This window comes from Onthophagus taurus, chromosome 6 (genome assembly GCF_036711975.1).
Source record: "Onthophagus taurus isolate NC chromosome 6, IU_Otau_3.0, whole genome shotgun sequence".
In the NCBI taxonomy this organism is placed as follows: Eukaryota; Metazoa; Arthropoda; class Insecta; order Coleoptera; family Scarabaeidae; genus Onthophagus; species Onthophagus taurus.
This window is the reverse complement of record NC_091971.1, coordinates 21,631,081-21,654,064: the sequence shown is the minus strand read 5'-3', so window position 1 is coordinate 21,654,064 and position 22,984 is coordinate 21,631,081. Positions and strand designations below refer to the sequence as shown.

General features: G+C 35.7%; 1 protein-coding gene across 4 annotated transcripts in view; it reads left to right on the top strand.

The window, feature by feature from the left end:
* The window catches only part of LOC111422683 (LIM domain only protein 3), a 284,619-nt gene that overhangs the window by 153,890 nt on the left and 107,745 nt on the right, over window positions 1-22,984 (top strand). The window contains exon 1 of one of the 4 annotated variants that reach the window (XM_071196488.1): window positions 5,134-5,569. The exons of the other annotated variants lie outside the window; for them this stretch is intronic. The gene's annotated coding sequence lies outside the window, so the exon portion shown is untranslated. Of the gene's footprint in view, window positions 1-5,133; window positions 5,570-22,984 lie in introns of those variants that run through there. 4 annotated transcript variants of the gene reach the window in all.

Sequence of the window (22,984 nt, the reverse complement as noted above, 5' to 3'; positions counted from 1 at the left end):
TCGCTACCTCATACTGATTCTAATGATAATCAGTACGATAACTTACTGAATTTATACCTGCCTGACATTCCACAAGAAAATATAAAAATTGAAATAAAAATCTGGCACAAATATTTAAAAATTTCTAAAGACATAAAAACCAAACGTCAGGCGTTAGCATGTTTAGAAGCTTGTAGTGAGAAGGCCTACCCAAATGTGTACAAGCTTCTAAAAATATTTTGTACACTTCCAGTAACTACTGCGACACCAGAAAGGACCTTTTCTACTTTGAAACGTATTAAAACTTATTTGCGCAACTCAACAGGTCAAGTCCGATTAAATGGACTGGCTATGTTGTCGATCCATAGAGATCAACATCTTTCTACAGAAGAGGTACTGGATAATTTTGCACAAAAACCGAGGCGTTTAGCTCTCAATTTGTAATTTTTTAAATTCAAATATATACACATACACATATTTCAATAATAGTTTTTTATATCCCGCCCCAAGGGTCAAGTCTGGATACGCCACTGTATTGAATAGGTATTTATATTATATGTCATTTTACTGTAGAGATTCTCAAAGATAGTAACAATTTTTCCTATCCTGTATAACTAAGTACATAAAAGGAAATGTTTTTCAATGAACTTCCACGAATTATTTGCACGCTAAAAGGAAATGAAAATTTTACATAAAATATGAATGTACTAATTGGTTCTACATAATGAAGCAAAAAATTTTCAATTGAAATATGTTGTTTTAAATAGAAAATTGTACTAAATAATTATAATTATTTACATTTTTTGCAGAAACCGCTAAGTAATGTAGATTACTACAATATTTTCCTGAAATTTATGTAATTTTTAGTTTTAAACGATTTTCTAGTTGCATGAAAATTTAATACAATATACGCCGTTCAATATTTTTTCGTATGTCATCAAAAGTTCAAAAAAATTAAATCATAAAAAGAGTGAATTATAAACATATTATGTGGAAGATATAAAGTTTATTGCTTCCGGTTACGTAATACACGGTCGTACGCGTGGATCCGGTAAACATCGATTTTGTTTGTGGAGTTTTTAATAATTTATCCGAACGGAGAAAATATTTTATAACCAAACGGGGCGATCCATCCCTTTGGCCGGAATATTATTTTTTCATCAGCGTCGGCCGCGTGTAATACGGACCGGAATATTGCGGAACTAGCCCTGACCACCGCGATATTGGAATACGGGGTCCCGGAATCGAAAGAGGGGGGCCGCCCGGACCGAGTCTCGGCCGAGATGGATGGCTTTCTGTTCTGTTTATGCGGGTCCGGCAGAAGAAATTGGAAATTGAGCCGGACGTAGGTGTCGGGGTTTAATTCGGTTTTCCGGTTTTCTTGGAAGGAAATTTCCTCCGATCCCGAGCGAGAGGTGCTGGGCACACCGGGCACTTCCCGGCCCGTTTCCTCTCCTCTTTCTCTCGGTCGGGTTGGATACAAAGTGGCCGATCGCCTCAAACTGAGAGGTCCCCACACAGTCGGGGCCGCCGCCGCCACCACCGCCGCCGCCTCGGTCGGTATAACCGTATATTTTAGAGTCAAGGCCAACTAGTTTGGACCGACCGACCGAGGACCGGCACCTGGTTTATTCAACCTGCTATTTACCTTACACTTAATCGCTTATTAGCCGTAATTTGGATAAATCAAAACGTCTGACGGCTACGTTTTCGAAACGATTGTTCCTTTGTTCACTTCCAAAAACCAAAACCTACTGTTAAAATCCAATTGTCTCTAACTCATCCGAAGTGTAAATCAAAAATTTCAATCGATTTCAATCTATTTAAAGGTCGGAATTGTAAGTGATTTAGTTTTAAACACGTGTCTGCACGCATTCGAAAGCCGTTTTGGACAAATTGCGAGAGTCCAACCAATTAAACAATACCGACCCTTAATGCCGTCGTTAAACACAAATTAAACAGGATGACTTGTGTTATCCGCGGCATCCTCGCCCGTGACGCCGACAGACGTACACTTCGAATACCAATTAAGCACGCTCCTCTTCGTCTTATTTTCGGCCGCTCTTTGTAAACGCAAGTCCAATTATTCAAATTTAAACCAAAAAAAAATCGAGACTTAAAAAAACGATTAATCCTTCTACGACGACGCCGACGTCAAACCGACAGCACCACGTCAATTTAACATCTTACTTTTATCAAGGAGGAGAATTGTATTAAATCGTCGTTGTTAAATGAAAATCGAACGTAGAATGCGAGAAGTTAGCCCCCCATTTTTTATTTTTAAACTTTTCATTGCTGTTCTAGATTGTTCTAGAGTTGTTCTAATTTGTTCCAAAGCATCAAATAGAAAAAATAAAAACTCGGAGAGAAAAACTGAAAAAACTACATAACAAAATTTTCGAGAAATATTGCCTTGAAGTTTCATGATTTCATTTGAGGTAGAAAAAAATATACTTTATTAAGACAATGATTAATTTTTGATATCTGAAACTGTTGGTTGATATGGTTTGCTATCTCAATTGAATAAGACGTCCATTCCATGACCTGAATTCCACGTTCTTGCAAAAAGTTTAGCACCACGTGGTCCTCCAAGAGGTTTTCGATGTAATTGGCTTTTAGTCTACCAGGAACATCAACAAGATCAGTTCTGTTGTATATACTGATTCCAGCCCAAACCATAACAGATCCCCGACCAAATCTATCCACTTCCTGTATAGTAGCGGCTGCGTAGCGTTCACCAGGACGTCTATATACACGTACTCGACCGTCGCAACGAGTTAAACGAAATCCAAGTCCAGTCACGAAGTTGCCAATCTCTGTGATCCAGAGCAAACCTCATTCGCGCTGCTTTGTGATGCTGCGTAAGGCGTGGTTCGCGGACAGGTCTTCTAGGTTTCAAATTCGCTTCTTTTAATCTGTTTCTGACAGTTTTATCAGAAATTTCTATTCCATGTGCTCGTCTTAGGTCGTTTAGGAGGACTCGTGCTGTGGCAGTACGCGTACGTAGACAAGAAAGGGCAAGAAATCGGTCTTGATTTTGAGTAGTTTTTCGATTTCGACCTTGTCCTGCTCTTCTAACATGTTGGCCAGTCTTCCAAAACCGATTCCATAAACGCTGAATAACAGAAGGGGAAACTCGAAGATCCGTGCTAACTAACATGTCGAAAAGAGTGGCCATGCTGAATAAGGGCAACAGCACGAGCAACTTGTACTTCACTAAGATGCCTCATGACGCTTCTAATCAACGAAAATTGCAACTGAATTCGTTTGCAATCTTTAGTAGGCTTTCATTCGCAAATTCAAAGCATACGTGACATTTTTCCACTTTGTTTTGCGTTATTAATTTACATTTTTAAGTGTAACTTAGAATTACAGTGAAATTCCCCTAACTCGAACTTATCTCGAATTATCCTCTAAGTCGAATAATTTTCGTAAGCTCAAGCGTTTGACTAGGCTTCAAATGTGTTTAAACGTGTTTCTCTAACTCGAATTTTCCATAACTCGAAATTTTCTCCCTTAGTGATTTGAGTTAGGGAAATTTCACTGTAACTAAGAGTTGTAACATTGTTTTTGTAATTTTCTTTAGTTAAATAGTATATGCCGTTGAAGTAAACCAAATTTGATTTGTCTAGAACTATTATTTAAAAAGTTACAGATTTCCAAAAGTGTTCCCCTAAGTTTTTTAAGCAGGGTATACAAATATATAATAAATATATGTATAGTATATACAAATATATCTCTGTGTGGGTGGGACACAGAGATATTTAGTTTTTAATACATAATGTATAAATAGTGTATTTTTGTTTACTGATCGAATAGTTGGATTATTCATTTGTTGATTTATTATTGTTCTTGTTAGGTCTGCATTTTGCAGTATTTTTAAGAAGATATGATTTTGCAAAATTAATGTCCGTGTAACCAGAAAACCCTTTTTTCCCTAGTTTAAACGTAAAACATATCTAGAATAATTTGAATCGCCAAAGTTTGAGTTATTTTAGATTGTTCTATGTGTTTTAATTCTTATTGTGTAATTTAAAACCAGTGACGCAAGAATTACTGACTAAAACTTCCAAAAGCTTTAATTTTCAAAGAGTAAAGTGTCCTTTGTAAAGTTGTTCTAGTGAAAATAGTAGCTGTTCCAGATTGCTTTAGGTATAATAAGTATATATTTGTAATATGGAATTGAAAATAGAATAACTATGGTCGCAGCAATCAACTAGACATTTTGGCAGCCAAACTTATTTTTAGTTATAACTTATATACCTATTAAAATAAATTATTTATTATCTCTAACTATCTAATTATCTAATATATAAATAATATATAAATGGGGGGCGTCAAAAAATCCGTTTTTTCGGTTTTTCTCGCCGAGTTTTTATTTATTCTATTTGCCGCTTTGGAACAATGTAGAACATCTCTAGAACAATCTAGAACAATAATGAAAAATTAAAAAATCTGAAAATGGGGGCTAACTTCCCGTACTCCAGCACCACGTCAATTTAACATCTTAGTTTTATTAAGGACGTGAATTGTATTAAATCGTCGTTGTTAAATGGAAATCGAACGTAGGGGGATGAACGATGTTCTTGCATAAACGCATTCTCTGTAACGCGACGCTTAGTGTCTGTGTTCATCATGGTCGGGGGACGTTGTAGTTTGGCGTCGTCGTTGTACCACCGTTGGTGAGGGCGCAGTTACAACACTAAAAGACAAATTTCTCGTCTCCGCGGTAATGTTTACAAATTACATGCATTTATGCATGAAATTAATGGCATGCATGCCCCGATATCGTCCCCGTACTTTGCACAAATTAAAGCATTTATCTTTTGACGGCGATTTGTACCATCAACGACAACACATCTTGTCTACTAGAAATATCGAATTCCATTTTCGATTTATTTCGCGAACAAAAATAATTTCCTAAAATCTGAATCGATTTGTTTCATCTCGCTCGTCAACAAAAGATTCTCCTATAATAAATACATCTCGTTCTTTTTCTCGCGCGCCTTTTACCATTCCTAAACGAACTCTAAACGAACGACTTGGGGGCCCCCTTTGCCTCTTGTCGTACGTCCCGCCAACGTTTGGCTCCTTTCTGGTTTGCCCCACGTGAACAACACGTACCTCGTCGGTGCCTCAGTAGCCTCGTCGTCGTCGCTGGATTTTCAGTGATCCAGAAGACGCGGAGGGCCTCGTACGGTTGCGATTCGAAAACTTACTTCACGCGTTGTATTAGATTTTTTTAACGCAATGTCATCCCTTAAAACGTCGACATGTTTGCGTACCCAAAGAACAACCCGTAACATTATTCAACAGTTTAGCCAACGTGAACCCTTCTCATGCTGCTGTTATCAACGTTACTCATGGTGCAAAACGGTGTTTTTTCGCGGTTAGACGAGAGTGTGCAAAGCTTATCGCATTCTGCGAGTGCCGCGGTTGTAGTTTTGTGTTTTATGATCATTATTTTTCTTTATTATTATTATTCGGGGGTGTTTCGCTTGCGTAGTTGTGTGTTCATGGTGCATAGAAACTTTTTTTGATTCTTTGACGTTGGAAAAATTTTCATAAAGTTTCATAAACGTTTCATAAAGTAAGTTAATTTTTATTTTCTAGTATCAAATAAATTTGATGGTTTTCCCCGTTAATTACTGTGACGTAGTAAAATGTCTTTTACGATCAATGATATTTATTAATACTTGTATGGTTTTATGTTAATCTCAAGATACAAGTCTAAGTTGCAAGAAATTGCACTTGTGGTAGAACGCACATATTAAAGTATAATTGATTAGCTGTATTCTGTGGTTTCCTTGTGGTTTTATATATGGGAAAAAATCTATTATCCCCCATTAAGTATTTCAAAAGAAACTGAAACAATTTCACGTCATAAATGAAATTAAAACTGTGTATTAAATTCGATTCTCTTCGCGAGGATCTAATATCGAATTCAAATTTGGTTCATTCAAATATTGATCGGCAAACTTAATTATCGTTCACGAAGAGATGCCGCGGCGATAATATGCTAATTCGCGTGCGCTGAACAAAAATTAATTCCAAACTTAGCAGTTAGCCAACAAAGTGTAAAATGCCTTAATTACCATAGTACACGTGCGTCGCGCAGGAAAGAGAAACTCCTGACAGTTGAATTATGGCCCAGGATGGTGCGAAATGCCGCCACAGGAACCGGTATGCAAATCAAACGGACACCGTTTAATTAGAAACGAAATTTAAGGTACAGTTATCGTGTTTATAACAGTTCCCAATTCCAAAGAAATAAATCGGAAAGTTTCAATTTGAGTCGTATTCTAGAACAATACCGGGATAATTAAAGGTAACAGTTCATGTTAAAGATTCGAATTTGATTGACGTATTGAGATTCCCACCGAATTGAACGTGATTTCAATTAGAAGTCCGTCATTAGTTAAATTCGGCCCGTTTCGGGTGTGGTGTCTACTCCGCATTGTGGTCTTTGTTGGCGTTTAATCGGGGATCCCGATACTGGCACGTATGGTAGAGATGATGAAAAGGTTTAAATTTGATCTATACGTCATTTACCTATCGGAAATTACAAGCTGAATCATCACTAAACTATGTGTATCTAACTCCCAACAGTTATAATAAAGACGATGAAATTTATTTCTTTTCGTTTTATTTTCACGGATCACTCCTCTATAATTATTCGAAAGGTATACCTGGAGGTTTAGTTTGTGTAGGTATAAATTTTCGGTGGCGCCAGAATGGTTTCAATGTTAGCACACGCGATCGAAAAACATGCCAAGAGAATTTCGAAAGGTACGAATTTGCTTTTCCTCCCCAGTTTTTCAGCCTGCCTGGATTAATTTTTAAACCGAAACGAAACCACTTGATTTATCCAGGCAACAAATGACGCGCGATCGCGGCCGCCTCCCAAATTTGCAATCGTTATCGTCCGGTACAAATTGTTCGAAAACCACCGAGCTGCACAGTCTCCGAGTTTTCCGATCTTCGTCCCGCTTCCGGTTTCCTCGTTCTGTCTGTCTCGTGCGACTGTTTAATGTCCGAGTATGTGTGCGAGAGCTCGTCGTGTACAAATGACCTCATCATTCTACCGGTGGACTGCTCGACTGGATCTACAGTTCGCTGTCCACACTTGGTCGTATTTATTGCCAGCCACTTAATGAAGCTATCGGATATATATTAAACTGGATTCAAATGAATTGCTTTTACTGTGCAGCATCTAAATTTCCATACGAATTTCGAAAAACCTCTATTTCTCTTACTAGTTTAGAATTGGACAAAATTTATTGTGGCTCAGTGTGAATATAACGAAAATTCTTATAGAAAATCATTACTTTATTTAATTACAGTTCTAAGTTACAGACCAAGTAAATGACATGAAAAATATGCAAAATGATGAAAATTATTAAGATGGGTGTAGGCGAGTTTTATAAACTTTAACCAACCTATCTAAAAGTAGAAAATTTGGGCTTTAATCTGATATAAAAATTACTATATCATATTCATATTTATCATGATAAATTATAATGATTAATATCTATTATCTAAAAGTAGATATTTTGGACTTTAATTTGATATAAAGATCATTACATAATAACCATAAATAAAGTCACAGCGATTTTTTGAATTTCTTCAATTTTCATTCCAGTTTAGATTGTGATCAAAGTTATAAATTGATTATTTATCGTAATATTTGTAAGATCCTTTTAATTAATATGCAGCCCTAGAAATAGAGTGTTTGGACTTTATTTTGATAGAGAAATCATTACATAACATCCATACTTTTGGCTGTAATTAAGTAATACTCCGAAAGGAAATTCAATTATAGCAAAAAATAATACCTGGCTTACTTTACTCCACATGGATTAATACAGCAGTTTTTCAACTATTTATTAAATCATTGATGTTCAATCCATGCAAATGTGGCACATGAATTCGTGTGGTTATGTCTATATCAATAGATTATAATAGTCTATATCAATGGGATAGAAATTATGGACTATGGAATGTCATCGAAACTGTAGTACTTTTAGTCTAAATAAAAATTATTAAAAGGTAGCCAAAAGCTTGTTGCTCGAGAAGGCAAAAATAAATTAAAATCAAATGCAATTTTAGGCGGGAAAACACTATAAAGAAAAGATAAGGAGGAACATGAACATAAATAACCAAAAACCAGCCTAATAATGTAGACTATATAAGGAATGTTGCAACGATAAAAAAAGTCTTCTATCAATGAAACATGGATCAATAAAGAATAGACATATCATATAGTAACCGAATCAGCATGTTTTCGCTTTAATTTCGTTTATAGAGAACTGACTACCATCCATGTACTAAGAAAGAACGAGTTGAAATTCTATCAGAATTCTACCAGCGAAGTATTTCTGACTTGTGCTAATGTGGTAGCCATACTGACATCGAAGACAAACGAATGACATCGACTTTATGGCACAGTCGCGAAACTAATGGAAAAGACGGGAAATTAGACACAAACTTGATGAACTGATTACCATCCATGTACTAAGGGAAAACGAGTTGAAATCCTACCACAGGATGGACATTGGAAACTCATAAACCAATACTCTCAACAGAATGTTTTTGCCTTTTGACAATATAGCAGCCTTACTGACATTGAAGGTAAACGGATTACATCGACTTTATGGGACAGATGTGAAACTAATTGGAAAAGAAGCAATTAGAATTATTTCTAGAAGAACTTGGACTAAGGAACCATGTTCTAAGGAAGAACGAGTTGATACCCTATCAGAAACTCTAAAGACGTGTTTCTGGCTTGTGACAATGTAGCAGCCATACTGACATCGGAAACAAACGAATAATATCGACTTAATGGCACATATTAATAAAATTATTTAATAACAGTATTTTGTATGATTGATTGTACGAAATTTGTGTCACAATCAATATACACATTAGTATACCGTTAATTTTTCCATTCAAAAGTGTACAAGAAGAGTTGATAAATGTTGATACAGCTCGTATACTTCTTATGGGTTTCATTTCATAAATGCAAGTTAGCTCTTTGAATAGCTGTAACATTTTTAGAATTACAGTTCACCTCCATAATTTCTTAACATTTTTTGAAATACTTTTAGACTAAAACAACTGATACATAATAGGGTGATTTGGTTAACCCAAATCACATTGTAATGTTAAATGCTCACGTTGCATCTAAGGCGCAGGAATTGCAACATAATGACCAAGTTGGCGAACTTTGAATTGTTTATTAATTTTTTGCTCTAAAATTCATCAGAAATACCAGATTTAGACTGTTTAGTTCACTTTGGAAACATTTTTGTAATATACTTGAAATCTTTTCCTAACTATGTTATGACCGTTTACATACCGTTTTATTACACATAATTTAATATGCAAAGTAGACTATATGATCTCTTGACATTTTTCCTTAATCTTCCTTAGTAAACCAATTTTCCTTAAACAACGGGCCAAATTTTGCTCAATATTTTCTTACCAACACGAATGTAAAAGTCAGTAGGGTATTTATTGTCATTATACACGAGTACTATTATTTAAAAATGCGTTTTGACAAATCCATGAATACATGTCGATTAAAGGCTAATTTTGAACCATTAACAGCTACTAACAGTTACAACCATTAAATCCAATTAAAAAAAGGAAAGCAATTGGCTTTCCCTTTTACGATAAGGCGAAGACCAAAATATATTTGAAATAAAATATGGTTATTAAGAGACCAAAGATTCTGCTAGACATCTTTCTTTCAACGAAGAATCTAGAATTTGTAGTGCTTATTTAAGCAGTCCACGTTTTTTGACTAAGTCATCTACAATATTTTGATGGAATGGTTTAGATTTGAAAGGGCTATAAAAGTTACGATGCCACTATATTATTAATTACCGTCATCACTGTCTCTTTATAAAATCTGGTTAATTACTTTGTCGTTGGTCATAATTTGTCGACTAAGCATTGAACTTCAGCAACGTCATATTAGTAAGAAGTAATTAAAGAACCTTATGTGTCAGAAAACAATGTCATATTTTTCTGTATAATAATCAAAACAGAAATATTTTTCACAAAAAAATCCGCTTTGTGGGTTTTTGTACCAAAGTTGAATAAATTAGCAGGTAGTCGGAGAAATTAACCCCTGCTTTTCGGTTGTGAAAATTAAATACTAATTTTGGTTTCTTTATATCATAATTTTTCTTCTGGATTTATGCGATCCAATCTATGCCAGGTTGACAACATCACAACATTTTTTTTGTCGTTCCATGTAGATATTACAATTAACTTTCGCTTGAAACAATATACCTATAGTCCTTTGTCCAAAAGATCTCCCAACATCTTCGATTTTATTTATTACTAAATATTATCACTGTTTTTCTCCACGTTCATATCTCTAAACATACTGCCTGATGTTTCTCAACGTCGCTCGCCCTGAAATATCGTCATAATCGTCCATCTTGATATCTCCAAACATCGTCCCTGGTATTTCTCAATATCTTTTGTCATCTGTTGATATTGCTATAGGCGCCCCCTGACACATTATCGTCCATGGCATCCCTCTGCACTGTCTTTGAAATGTTCCAATGTAATCCTTAACATTTCTCAACATAGATTCCATCATCTATCAACATTCTCTTTGATATTTCTAAACACTGCTTATGGTATTTCTCTAAACATTGTCTCTGATATTTTCCTTACCATTCACTATCATTTTTGATATCTGTTTTTCTCTGTTTCTATCATCCCCCAATTTATTTTCTAATATTTCTCAACATTCTCCTGGCCTTGTTCAACATCTTCCTCAACATCTTTGTACATCATCCTTGATATCCCTAAATATTGCCTCTATCTCTTAACCACCATCTATAGTACCATAAGTCTTTCTTGACATATCGTCACTGACTTTTCTTCAACATAATCTATGGCACCCATATACGTTCTCCTATCTTTCAACATAATTTCTAATATCTCTCAACACTACTTGATTTCTCTACACATCTTCTTTATCATCTATTAATGTCATCCGTGATGCCTCAACATCGATTATGACATCCTCAGGTACCGTCTCTAGTCGTCCTTATAATATTCTATGGCATCAACATCGTGCTGGACCTAAATCAATACAGTTACGACCCTAAGCAACATCTTCCCCAGAATCTCGCAAAATCATACTTGCTATTTTTAATCTTCACCACTGACATCTTTCAACATCTATCTCGGTTAGGTATGTCGGAGCCTTTATTTATTCTATTATATACATTTCTATTTGTTGCATAAATGTTAAGTGAAATTATTTATTTAAAATCAATGTACAAATATAAGTTGATCGAGGCACATGTTTTTTAAACGGTTTTTAAGGATATCTAGCCAAAGTAATCGGATAAAAAATATGACATAGTTTTTTAGGTTGATTGATTCATCACTTTAATCATCTATTTCGTCATTTTAATCATCTATATTTCAATGAATATATAGAAATAAAAAATCAATTTCATTTTTTTTTTCTAAAATTTTTAGTAGGACATCAGAAAATCACAGTAAATTTTCTCGACAATATCTCGTTTGTGGGAATCTCGGCCGCGGCGTAGGACAGAATGATGACAATCAGCAAGGACGCGGCTTCGGTCAAACGGGGAGGAGGTCGACTACGTCGTCTACTACATCGGGAACGGGGGACCATCGAATTTGCGGCCTGGATCATTACGGCCCCCATTCACGCGTTCGACAATTCTTCATTTGCGTATTTCATTTGTCATTTGCGGCGTATTGTCGAGATCCGGGTTCCACCAACCAAACCAACCTCTCCTCCGTGAATGACTCCACGACCCAGGTCATGTGCTCTGTTTTATTTTATTTTATATTTTTTTGATTTACGGAAACATCACCCTCAAATTTTTCGAGAGTGCGGAACGGTTCCTGTTTGTTAAGGAAGAAAAGAAAACGAACAGAAAAGGAAACGAGAAGTATAGAGCACATGAGACCAGATGGATGCTTTGCTTTAGGTACTTTTAAGTAAAGAATAGGAGGGAACCATGGCATTTGTGTTCCTTGTATCGTTAATTCTCGAAATCGTACGCTGGAAGAATGGGACGACAGGTAAGGAGGGCATTGTTCGGCATTAGTTTGTCGGCCATTCACGTCCGCCTGCACAATCGACTGGACGTCAAAAGAGACCGTCAGAAACTGTTCTCATGGTTGTCCGATTTTGAACAAGTGAGAATGAAGTGAGACTAAAAAGCTACCGCTTCTAAAAGTTATTGTCTAAAAATGTTTCCAAGAAAAAGCTCGAAAATTCCAATAACTTTTAGTCGTAAAAAATAGTAACATCAAAATAGATTATTCAATAACGAATCGAACGTTCAATTTAATAGTACCCATAAAAAGGCTTTAATTAACCTTCGCACGATCAAATTCACACCTCTAAATCAATCACTGCGCCGGCATCAAGCCAAGATATCTCTAAAAATGAAGTGTCTCGGCCACTTAATTAAGCTTATCTCCCAACCAGAACGACTGCGACCGGTCTATTTTTCCTTCTCCTCTTCCTCCACTTCGTCGTACTCTTCTTCTTTCTCTCAGTATTCAGTATACGGCATTAGCACTCGACACGTCGGCCGTAAACGGCCACAAAGAACATCAGTCGGTCCGGCAATAACAGGGAACAGAAACAAGATAAGCCGACCGGACTCAAAGAAGACGACGTCTTAGAGGATGACCGCGCCGAAACACCCTGTATATATAGTCCTGGGGAATGCCGTCGAGAGAGGCTACGACGAAGACGCCGGCGAGCGACCGGTTCATTATGCGCGGAAAATAAGAAATAATAAAGCAAAAAAAAGGGAGGTGTCCGAGGGACAGGGTCGACTGTGGTGCTTTTCAATTGCCCGACGTTGCCGTCTCTGTCCCCACGGCAATCGGGGCCCCCATAAACACGACCGTTGTGTCTTAAACGATGTAAATTGAGCGCGAATAATGTATTTCTTTCTTGGAATTGAGACGCACCATCGAAGCTTAACTGAGCTTTACAATCTCTCTACTTAACTACATAGTCACGGTGTGTAAAATTTTAAATTAAAAAGAAATATTTGCGCACATTAACCAATACAATATTGTATCTAATACTGAATGGCATTATAACATTATGTATATAACATTTTATTTTAATTGTTTTAGTAGAAGTTAAGTCATAAAGCTCAGTATCTACTTGAGTAATGTTTCGCATTCATTACGATAACGTTCGCCAAGCCGCGTTTTCAGATTTAAGTTTTGAACAACAGATTCAAATTTTTTCTAAATGATAAATGATATTTGCACGATTTAATTAAAAGTTCTAAAAAACGAATTTCTATGATACCTTTGTCATGATACATTTTTGGTGATGAGTACTCGAAAATAGTTATTTTCTATTAAAGTAGTTTACTAAATTTGTCTTAAGTTTTCCTGTACTTTAACAGAATTTTGCTAGTTTACATTAGTTTATGTGAGAAACATTATTATAATTTTTGATCGCAAACTTTATCTTCCTTTTTTTGCGTGGCAATCAATCGCTTTTGGTAGAAAACTCTGACACATTTCTTCAAAATTGATCCTCTCTTCCTTAGTTATGGGCCTACCAAGATTTCTTCTTCCCATTCCTTCAACATTATCATTATTTACCAATTCGACGCTTTTGAATTCAAAACAGCAACCAGTTCCAGTGCACTCCATTGGAAATAATTCATGGCTGTTTCGAAAAACTGGTTATCATTCGGACAGAATCTACGATTGAAAGTTTATTTACCGGTTTTTCTTGATATTGTTATTATTAGGGACAGGAAAATATGCATATCGTTTTCCATGCTTTTATCCATTAACCCGTTTATGCCCGAATTAATTTTATTTAAATTTTTGTGTTTCCAGTGTCATTTTGGTGCCCCAATGAAACAATGGGCATGAACGGGACCATATACTTTCTCATAAAATCAATCAAATCAACATAAACTTTAACAATAAATGTATTGGAATTATTTATGTTTTTTTACAGAAAGCCAGCGATTTTGTTTTTCTGCGTGGACAATCCAGTGGTTGCTTTTTTCAAATCACACTTGCGTTTTCACTCTTAAAGCCAATTTATGGAAAGATATATATTTTTGTAAATACGTTTGCACAACTATTCTTCGAAAATGCAAGCAATCCATTTTTTACCAAAGTCCTTTTTTATATAGTGGCCATCCGTTGTACACTGAAATATTGACACAAAACACAAAAATTGCCAACCACCACTTCTTTGATCTAATAGAATAATAATCCTGTAGTTGTCTATGTTCTCATCCATCCTGTCTACACCGCCAAGGTTACGCAACTGGCAACCTTTTTTCTGTTTTGATATCCACCTTTCCACTCTACATTCTGGAAGCGTAGAATCATAAGTAATAATGTAAGTAATAGAACTAACCTATTATCATGCCAGCTTGTAACAGTAAGTTTATTGGCAACATCTGTGCAATAGTCATAGACACCTCTGTCCTTCTTTTCTACCGCTTTTGAAGACATTATGGGACACTTTTCAATTCTATTTTATTTGATAGTTTCCGTACATCCATATCTTTTTCCTGTAAATGAGTTCCTAGTTTGTTTTGGTAGAACTTTTATCAGACCAAGTACAACAGACTCTCCTACACCAAATGCTGGTTCCTTTATAGTTGGTTTTCTTACTTTTTATGTTATTTTCTTCTTTATCCGCTGAAGTACCAGTTGCATTTTCTCTCGTCGTTTTTTTCCTTGGTATGGTTCAAATTGCATCAAATACCCGACAGGTTCACAACATCTTGTAACTGTATCATATCGGCTTTCCTTTTAAAACATGTTTTTCCCCGTGCTTACCAAAGTATGGAACTATACTTTTATCAACACACAGCCTTTCATGGAGTTCGGAGTATTTCAAAAATTTTGAACTAAGCATTTGCATCAATTTTCGTAGGTATGTAAATTTGTCGCCCGGAGGAAGGTTATTATTATCTGCACAGTGGAGATATGTTCTCATAGAATTCACTAGTGCCATATTGCAAGATTCGATTCCTTGCTCCCACCGCATTCTACATCTAGGAACAACACAATAGATAGATAATAGTAGTATCGCCAAAAACATTTTCTTTCTTCATTGGAAACTCGGAAATTAAGTTCACCATTAAGTACATAAACCGTCGTCATTTCTGTCAAAAATGATATAATACTATCATCAAGAAAAAGCTCATAGCATTCCACCGGATCAGAAGGATGGGTGCTGATTGCATCAATTTCTTAAAATTCGGAAATCCAGAAATAAGAACGGATTTTGGAGTTTCTTTTTTTCGGTAAATTATTTTGAATTTCTGACTAAGGTTCGTTATAACTATTGTGTCGCTATCACCAATTGTGAAAGCTCGTCCTTGATTTGTAATTTTTGCCATACCTTGCGCTTGAAGCTGTCGACCATCGAGTTATTGATGTCGTTGCAGAAGTCTTAATTGCCGCTATCTTCAGCACATTCAGCACCATCATCTGGAGGAGTGATAAAAACATCAGCGTCTCAAAAATTAGTGTCTTCTATCACTTGAATAAGTTCAGCAGTTATGAGGGGTCTGAAATTATGAAAAATCTTTATGGACCCGTTTAGCCCATAGTGTAGCCCAATTAGAAAAAGTGTTTTTTTTGTACTGATCGTATTTATTATTAGAGATGATAAATGGGGAGAAAAACGAGGGTGTTCCAGTATTGGAACTGTGGGCATAAACGGGTTAAAATCCTAAGATCGATGTTTTGCACGATTATAGTTTCTTTTTGTATACCATGTACTTAAATGCAAGAAGTTATATTTAGCTGTATCTCGTAGAGCATCTAGACGTGAGTTAAACTGATATTAAGTATTCACGAAGAAACCGATTGATATCTTTTTAGACTCCTGTGAGGAAAAGGTATCAGTCTATAATGCGAATTTAAAGAGTTAGCTCAATAAACGGTCAAGTGGTATACATTGTTGGCAATTCGCCAATCTTCGCCAACTAGAATTGATTCCTTGAACAACTTCAAACTTTAATTATAAAGATTTAATTATGGTGATATCCTTTAAGCCATATTAATTATTGTTGTTGTTGTGTAAGAATCTCAACGTCCTATCCAACTTGAGATGGAAATTGATATCTTAGAGCACGATCTAACTAAATATGACTAAAGCCTTTCCCAAGAGATGAAATCTATCTAAAACTGTATAGTTCTGAATCGCTCATAGTTTGTCCGATAATAAACTACAACTTTCTACAAGGAAATGGAGGTCTGACGAAGTGCAGTAGCAGCACCATGCTAAGGAACTGCTATTATTAATAATATTAATACTAATATTTTGTCGAACGATGTAATGGGAAGAAGTATGATAGTTTTTCGTAATAAGTTGTAAGAACAGTGGCAAACCCTACGAGAAACAGCAACAAATTAGAAATTCTTTACAAATATTAACGAATAATACCCCTTAATCCTTTCGATAATACTTCCAATAATATAGGTGGCGCAATGGGTATTGATGATTTTTAATGTGTTATTAAGTTTAATACTAAAGAAACGACTAAGGCCAGAAACAAGAAGAAGCAATTTTACAACAACAATTATGTTTTAAAAATAACGTAGCAGTATCTACTGGTTTATCGCTCTGACTTCTTGAGTAATATTCTCATAAGAAGGAATCAGGGCTGGTTAAATCTAGTAACATGGTGGCCAATTGAAATCATCATGTCGAGATACAAGTCGTCCAAGAAATATCTCTATGGGGAGCAGCAATGTAATTTTGTGCAATATGGTATAGGTTGCATAATCTGGCTGGAACCACAAGTAGTTATTTTTTGCTTCTTCAACTAATAATCTAAGTAGGTACGCTACGTTGTCAAATCTTGCTAATTTTTGTACTTCAAGAGGGAAAATTTGCTTTGGTTCTTAAAAAATAAACGCCCAAAATTTTGGACATAGCTTTTTAATGGTACCGGATTCATATGACTTACCTTCGTATAGATTTACGTTTTTGTTCCTTTCCAAAAATTTTGTAAAAGGATCAAAAGTTAGAAGTGTCAGTTGATATCACAAACAAATTGGTGTGTCATCCAATACAATAGGAACTTTATAACGATAACTGAGCAGAAAATGAACATTTTCTTTGCTATTAATTTATATTTGATTATTGGTCTGTTTTGGCCAAACCTGGGAGATAATTTCATTGCATCAACAATAAGCGTAAATGAGTCGAACTTTATATCCAATTACTAAAGAAAAAATTGCAACGGTATTATTGGTCATCAAAAATTGAAAGATGGAAGTATGACTGAAGTTAATTGTCCTAAATCAATCAGTTGTAGATTATTGAAAGTTCATGGAAGGAGTTGAAAAAGCTGATGTTATGCAATCGTACTGAAATTGAATGAGAACGTATCGTAGATGTCGTGAACTACATAAAAACTGAGCCACTGAAAGCCAGATTTTTAAAAACACATTTCAGATATGTAATATATTCGACAAACCTTAATTTTGCGGTTCTCGAAAAATTTTCTGGAAAAGATTACGCGTTTAGGAACAACGTACAGTTTTGTAGAAGAAAAATCTGAATTGTATAAATACGTTGCCTCTTGTAAAGTTCTTGTTGCGGACACTTCTCACTGTTTGCTTTTATCCAAGAACCTTTCAGCGATATAACTCTATAAGAACTTATTTCGTAGGATACAGAGTCTAATTGAACCCTATTGTAATAACAGCCCGAAAGCAGATCTTGACTTTTGCCTTAGTGAAATTCTGGTTATCAACCAAAAATGCATATCACTTTAAATTCAAAAACAACAAACATCTTCATTATCTTTGTGACAACCTATTTATGCAAAGACCTAAAAATGAGATTAAACATTTACACATCATTGTTAATAAATGTGAGATCTAAAAGTATCAGAAGAGTTAGATTCATTTCTGTAAATGTATTATGCATTATCTCAACTTAGTAATCTAAAACATTACTTATGACTATCTTCGTCAATACCGTTAACGAATATACAAGCTTCTTTTGGAAGAACATATTAACTGAATAAGTATCAAATGAACAATGATATTGAACAGATTTTTTTAATATTAGTGTTTTATTAACTTTAATTCGTCTTATAAATTATTGCTTACTTTTGAATTATGTTACATATAAAAATCAGAAACTATTTTATTCTTAGTTAAGTTAGTAAATGAATAGTGAAGACGTAAAACACATGTTTCCTTAAGTAACACACGTGTTTTTTTGAGTTTATTTAAAGTTCACATTTTCTTATCTTAAACCCATAAATTAACACGTGGTGCAGTAAATATCACACCGTTGACAAGTTGAACTTGGGGTTATAATTCCTCCCATAGCAACCTAAAATTCGCGTCAAAACCTCAGACAGAGTGTGTTTCTCTTCACTCTCAGAAGAAGAATTTCGAGTCGGACATATCCAATTTGAAATTCAACCGCGCATCACGTTATCGCGTCCCCGATCTGTGGAGTTCCACCTCTCCTTTAAGGGACCCCCACATTCCGCCTGGTAATTTTGATTCTCTCTTTTTCCACGTCCATCGGACCCGCTCTTTTCCCTACTCGACCTACGGTCATTTGGACGAAGCCGTAAAGAATACAATAAGTGGTGCGGTTGTAGGAGGAGGAGGTGAAGGGAGTATGAATCCCGAACTCGAAACGTAACGTCCCGTGTGACAGTCCAAGAGGCGACCCTCTCGACGGGGGGCCCTCCAAAGTCCCCCTTTTACCTCCGCGTCGCCAGCCAAGATGATTGATAATCACCTGGCCGGCTCGAACCTGACGTCACTTCATTAACTCGACGTAATGAAATACCGTGGTTTTACTAATTGAATGTCCATGTAGAGCATAATAGGATTCCCTTGAAAGCTGTGGCGGTCACAACCGCTCTTTCCCCTCTCTCCGCACCCCACGTTTCTCCCCTTTGAATACTTTTAAACAAAAGTTCTAACGATCACATTTTAAAGTAAAAATATCTTATAGATTATTTGTGATAAATAACTGCAATAAAAATTTTATAAACGTATCGTTTTTCTTTTGGTTTTTTGCTTCTTTTTTTGGGAGATGAAAAAAGTATAAAACAAACCCAATTTAAGTTAATGGATACTCGAGCCGCCGGTAAAAAAAGATTAAACTCGCGCGAACAGAGACGAGCAAATAGCTATAATCTTAATTAAAAACTAAATGAGTTTCTGCCCTTGCCGCCTCCGACGGGGCCCGCGCGTCCGTCCGCCGCCACCTCCTACCCCCCGCACGAAACTTTCCCCGCCGCGTATTAAATTTAATTATTAATTACGGACCTGGTCGCCTTTTTGGCTCCGCCACGTGAAAAATGGCCGTGGGAGTCGTCCGCGCATCGATTGCGTAATTGAAGCCGGCCCCACCGCGTCCCCCCGGAGACGAGGGGCGGCGGTAATTTGCCATATTTGACAGCTAATTAAAAATTTCGACGAAATTTATCGCCGCGTGGGCCGGACTTGGTGCCGAAAAAATTAAAACGTTTTACCCGGGCTTAATACGCCCCGGCGAATGAGGTTAATTATACAGAGGGGGGAGGTTTACTGAAATGGGGCTTTAACTTATATACTTAATTACGTATCCTCTCATTCCACTCGAAAAAAAATTTTTTTTAGTTTAGTATAAGAGAAAGAAATAAAAAATATTATATACTCATTCCACACAAAATAAATTAGAGTTAATGAAGTTTATATAGTACGCTTTTTATATCATGTTTTTTTTTAATCTTTTCCAATTTGTCCCTCCACCGATCCACGTCCATCAAAACTACAACTCCGACCCGCCCATAATTTCCAACTTCTATTACGTCCGCGAGGATTTACAATGGACATACCGAATACGTGGTTACGTGTTGCAAAACTCGTCGGTCTGCGAGGCCTCGATTAGGCTTCCAGTTAATTAATATACCCCTCGCATTTGACCTCACCAACCCCCCTCAACTCGAAACCAACGTCGTTGAATCGCCCTTTTTCAAACCATACAAATAAAATTTTATATTCATCATGAACTAAACTTTAATATGACCCTAACAATATATGATTTAATCATTATAAACCTTTGAAAATATTTCTTACTATTAATTCGGTGATATGAACAAATTTAGGGTAGAGAGCTAGGCTGATACAAAATTTCACCATAATAATGATTATAACGTTGATATTTATGCGCCCGAGCGTAAACCGCGAAATTAATAGAGGCGGTTTTGTTAATTTAATATCGTTATGTGTCGTCGGCGGTGGTGGTAGCGGCGGCAGCATCGGGCTGCCGCTGTGCTGCCACCTGTCCCCAACAAACGAACCGCCGCCGTTCGAACGGCCGAGCACCGCGACGCCCGCGTCCACAACAACTGAAATACGACGCTTTAGTTTTGCGTCCGCAATTACGTCCCTAATTGGAAGAGGGATAGTTTACACCCTTTCTCGGTGACGTCGCGTTTCCGCAGTCGGTTATTACCATTTTTTTACAACATATTTTTTGCAAGTTTTTGTGTAATAAGTCTTTTGGAAAAAGAATTGTACAATGTTGTATATAAAGTATCACAGAACTTAAAAAGGTATGCGGCAACTTTTACGCTTTAAAGAATTTCCTGTGAGCTATTTCAAGTTGAATAAGTGCTATTCTGTACAAATATTGTCCTTTTGTATTGAGCAACAAATCGATCCACAAGTCTGCGTATCTGATCTCAAAAATGCTACATTTATGGAGCAAGCTTAAAGAAAATGAATGATATATAAAGCTTGTGTACGTCTTCAAATCAGGAATTGAAGACAATCTCTGAATGGTTGATGAATGCAAGATACTAAACTACAAAATAAATAAAAAAATCAAGCTAGGACTGAAGATGACAAGATTTCAGTAGCAATTACAAAAGTTATTACACTACACCAATATAAAGAAGAAATGAGACTTTTAATTGTTACGTCAATGCACTCTGATAACACTGGATTGCTGGAATAACTGGTAATACGAATGCCAAAGGGGGAATGATGAATGAAAGAGTATACAGCATTATTATAGTACTACATGCCATCCAGCATCCATAAAATGTTACAGCATTCTAAAGATATTATTCAAGCATGTATTCTATTCCCAAGATAACTAGCTCGTCATTAACAGCGATGTTTTAAATATAACTCAGATTTTTATTTCAAGCTTTTTTCAGGGCAAGACTCTGCACCATAATACCGCTGTTGATGTCTCCAAAAATTCTGGGAACCCGAATTTTGGATCTGACGAGTGCTAATAATGAATTTAAATTATAATTAATATGCATTTTTATTTTTTGTTGCTTATATTGATTGTGCAATGTTGTATATAAAGTAGCACAGAACTTAAAAAGGTATGCGGCAAGTTTTACGCGTTAAAGAATTTCCTGCGAGCTATTTCAAGTTGAAAAAGTGCTATTTTGTAAAAATATTGTCCTTTTGTATTGACCAAGAAATCGATCCCCAAGCCTGCGTATCTAATCTCAATAATACTACATTTATGGAGCAAGCTAAAGAAAATGAATGAAAGATAAAACTTGCGTACGTCTTCAAAATCAGGAATTGAAGACAGTCTCTGAGTGGTTGATGAATGCAAGATACTAAACTACAATATAAATAAAAAAATCAAGCTAGGACTGAAGATGACAAGATTTCAGTAGCAATTACAAAAGTTATTACACCACACCAATATAGGGAAGAAATGAGACTTTTAATTATTACGTCAATGCACCCTGAAAACACTGGATTGCTGGAATAACTGGAAATACGAATGCTAAAGGGGGAATGATGAATGAAAGAGTATACAGCATTATTATGGTACTACATGCCATCCAGCATCCATAAAATGTTACAGCAGTCTAAAGATATTATTCAAGCATGTATTCTATTCCCAAGATAACTAGCTCGTCATTAACAGCGATGTTTTAAATATAACTCAGATTTTTATTTCAAGCTTTTTTCAGGGCAAGACTCTGCACCATAATACCGCTGTTGATGTCTCCAAAAATTCTAGGAACCCGAATTTTGGATCTGACGAGTGCTAATAATGAATTTAAATTATAATTAATATGCATTGTTATTTTTTGTTGTTTATATTGATTGTGCAATGTTGTATATAAAGTATCACAGAACTTAAAAAGATATGCAGCAACTTTTACGCTTTAAAGAATTTCCTGTGAGCTATTTCAAGTTGAATAAGTGCTATTCTGTACAAATATTGTCCTTTTGTATTGACCAACAAATCGATCCACAAGCCTGCGTATCTAATCTCAAAAATGCTACATTTATGGAGCAAGCTTAAAGAAAATGAATGATAGATAAAGCTTGTGTACGTCTTCAAAATCAGAAATTGAAGTCAGTCTTTGAGTGGTTGATGAATGCAAGATACTAAACTACAAGATAAATATAAAAAATCAAGCTAGGATTGAAGAGGACAAGATTTCAGTAGCAATTACAAATGTTATTACACTACACCAATATAGAGAAGAAATAAGACTTTTAATTGTTACGTCAATGCACTCTGAAAACACTGGATTGGTGGAATAACTGAAAATACGAATGCCAAAGGGGGAATGATGAATGAAAGAGTATACAGCATTATTATAGTACTACATGCCATCCAGCATCCATAAAATGTTACAGCATTCTAAAGATATTATTCAAGCATGTATTCTATTCACAAGATAACTAGCACGTCATTAACAGTGATGTTTTAAATATAAATCAGATTTTTATTTCAAATTTTTTTAGGACAAGATTCAGCAGGATAATGCTGCTGTTGATGTCTCCAAAAATTCAAGGAACCCGAATTATCAATTTGACGAGTGCTAATAATGAATTTAAATTATAATTAATATGCATTTTTATTTTTTGTTGCTTATATTGATTGTGCAATGTTGTATATAAAGTATCACAGAACTTAAAAAGATATGCAGCAACTTTTACGCTTTAAAGAATTTCCTGT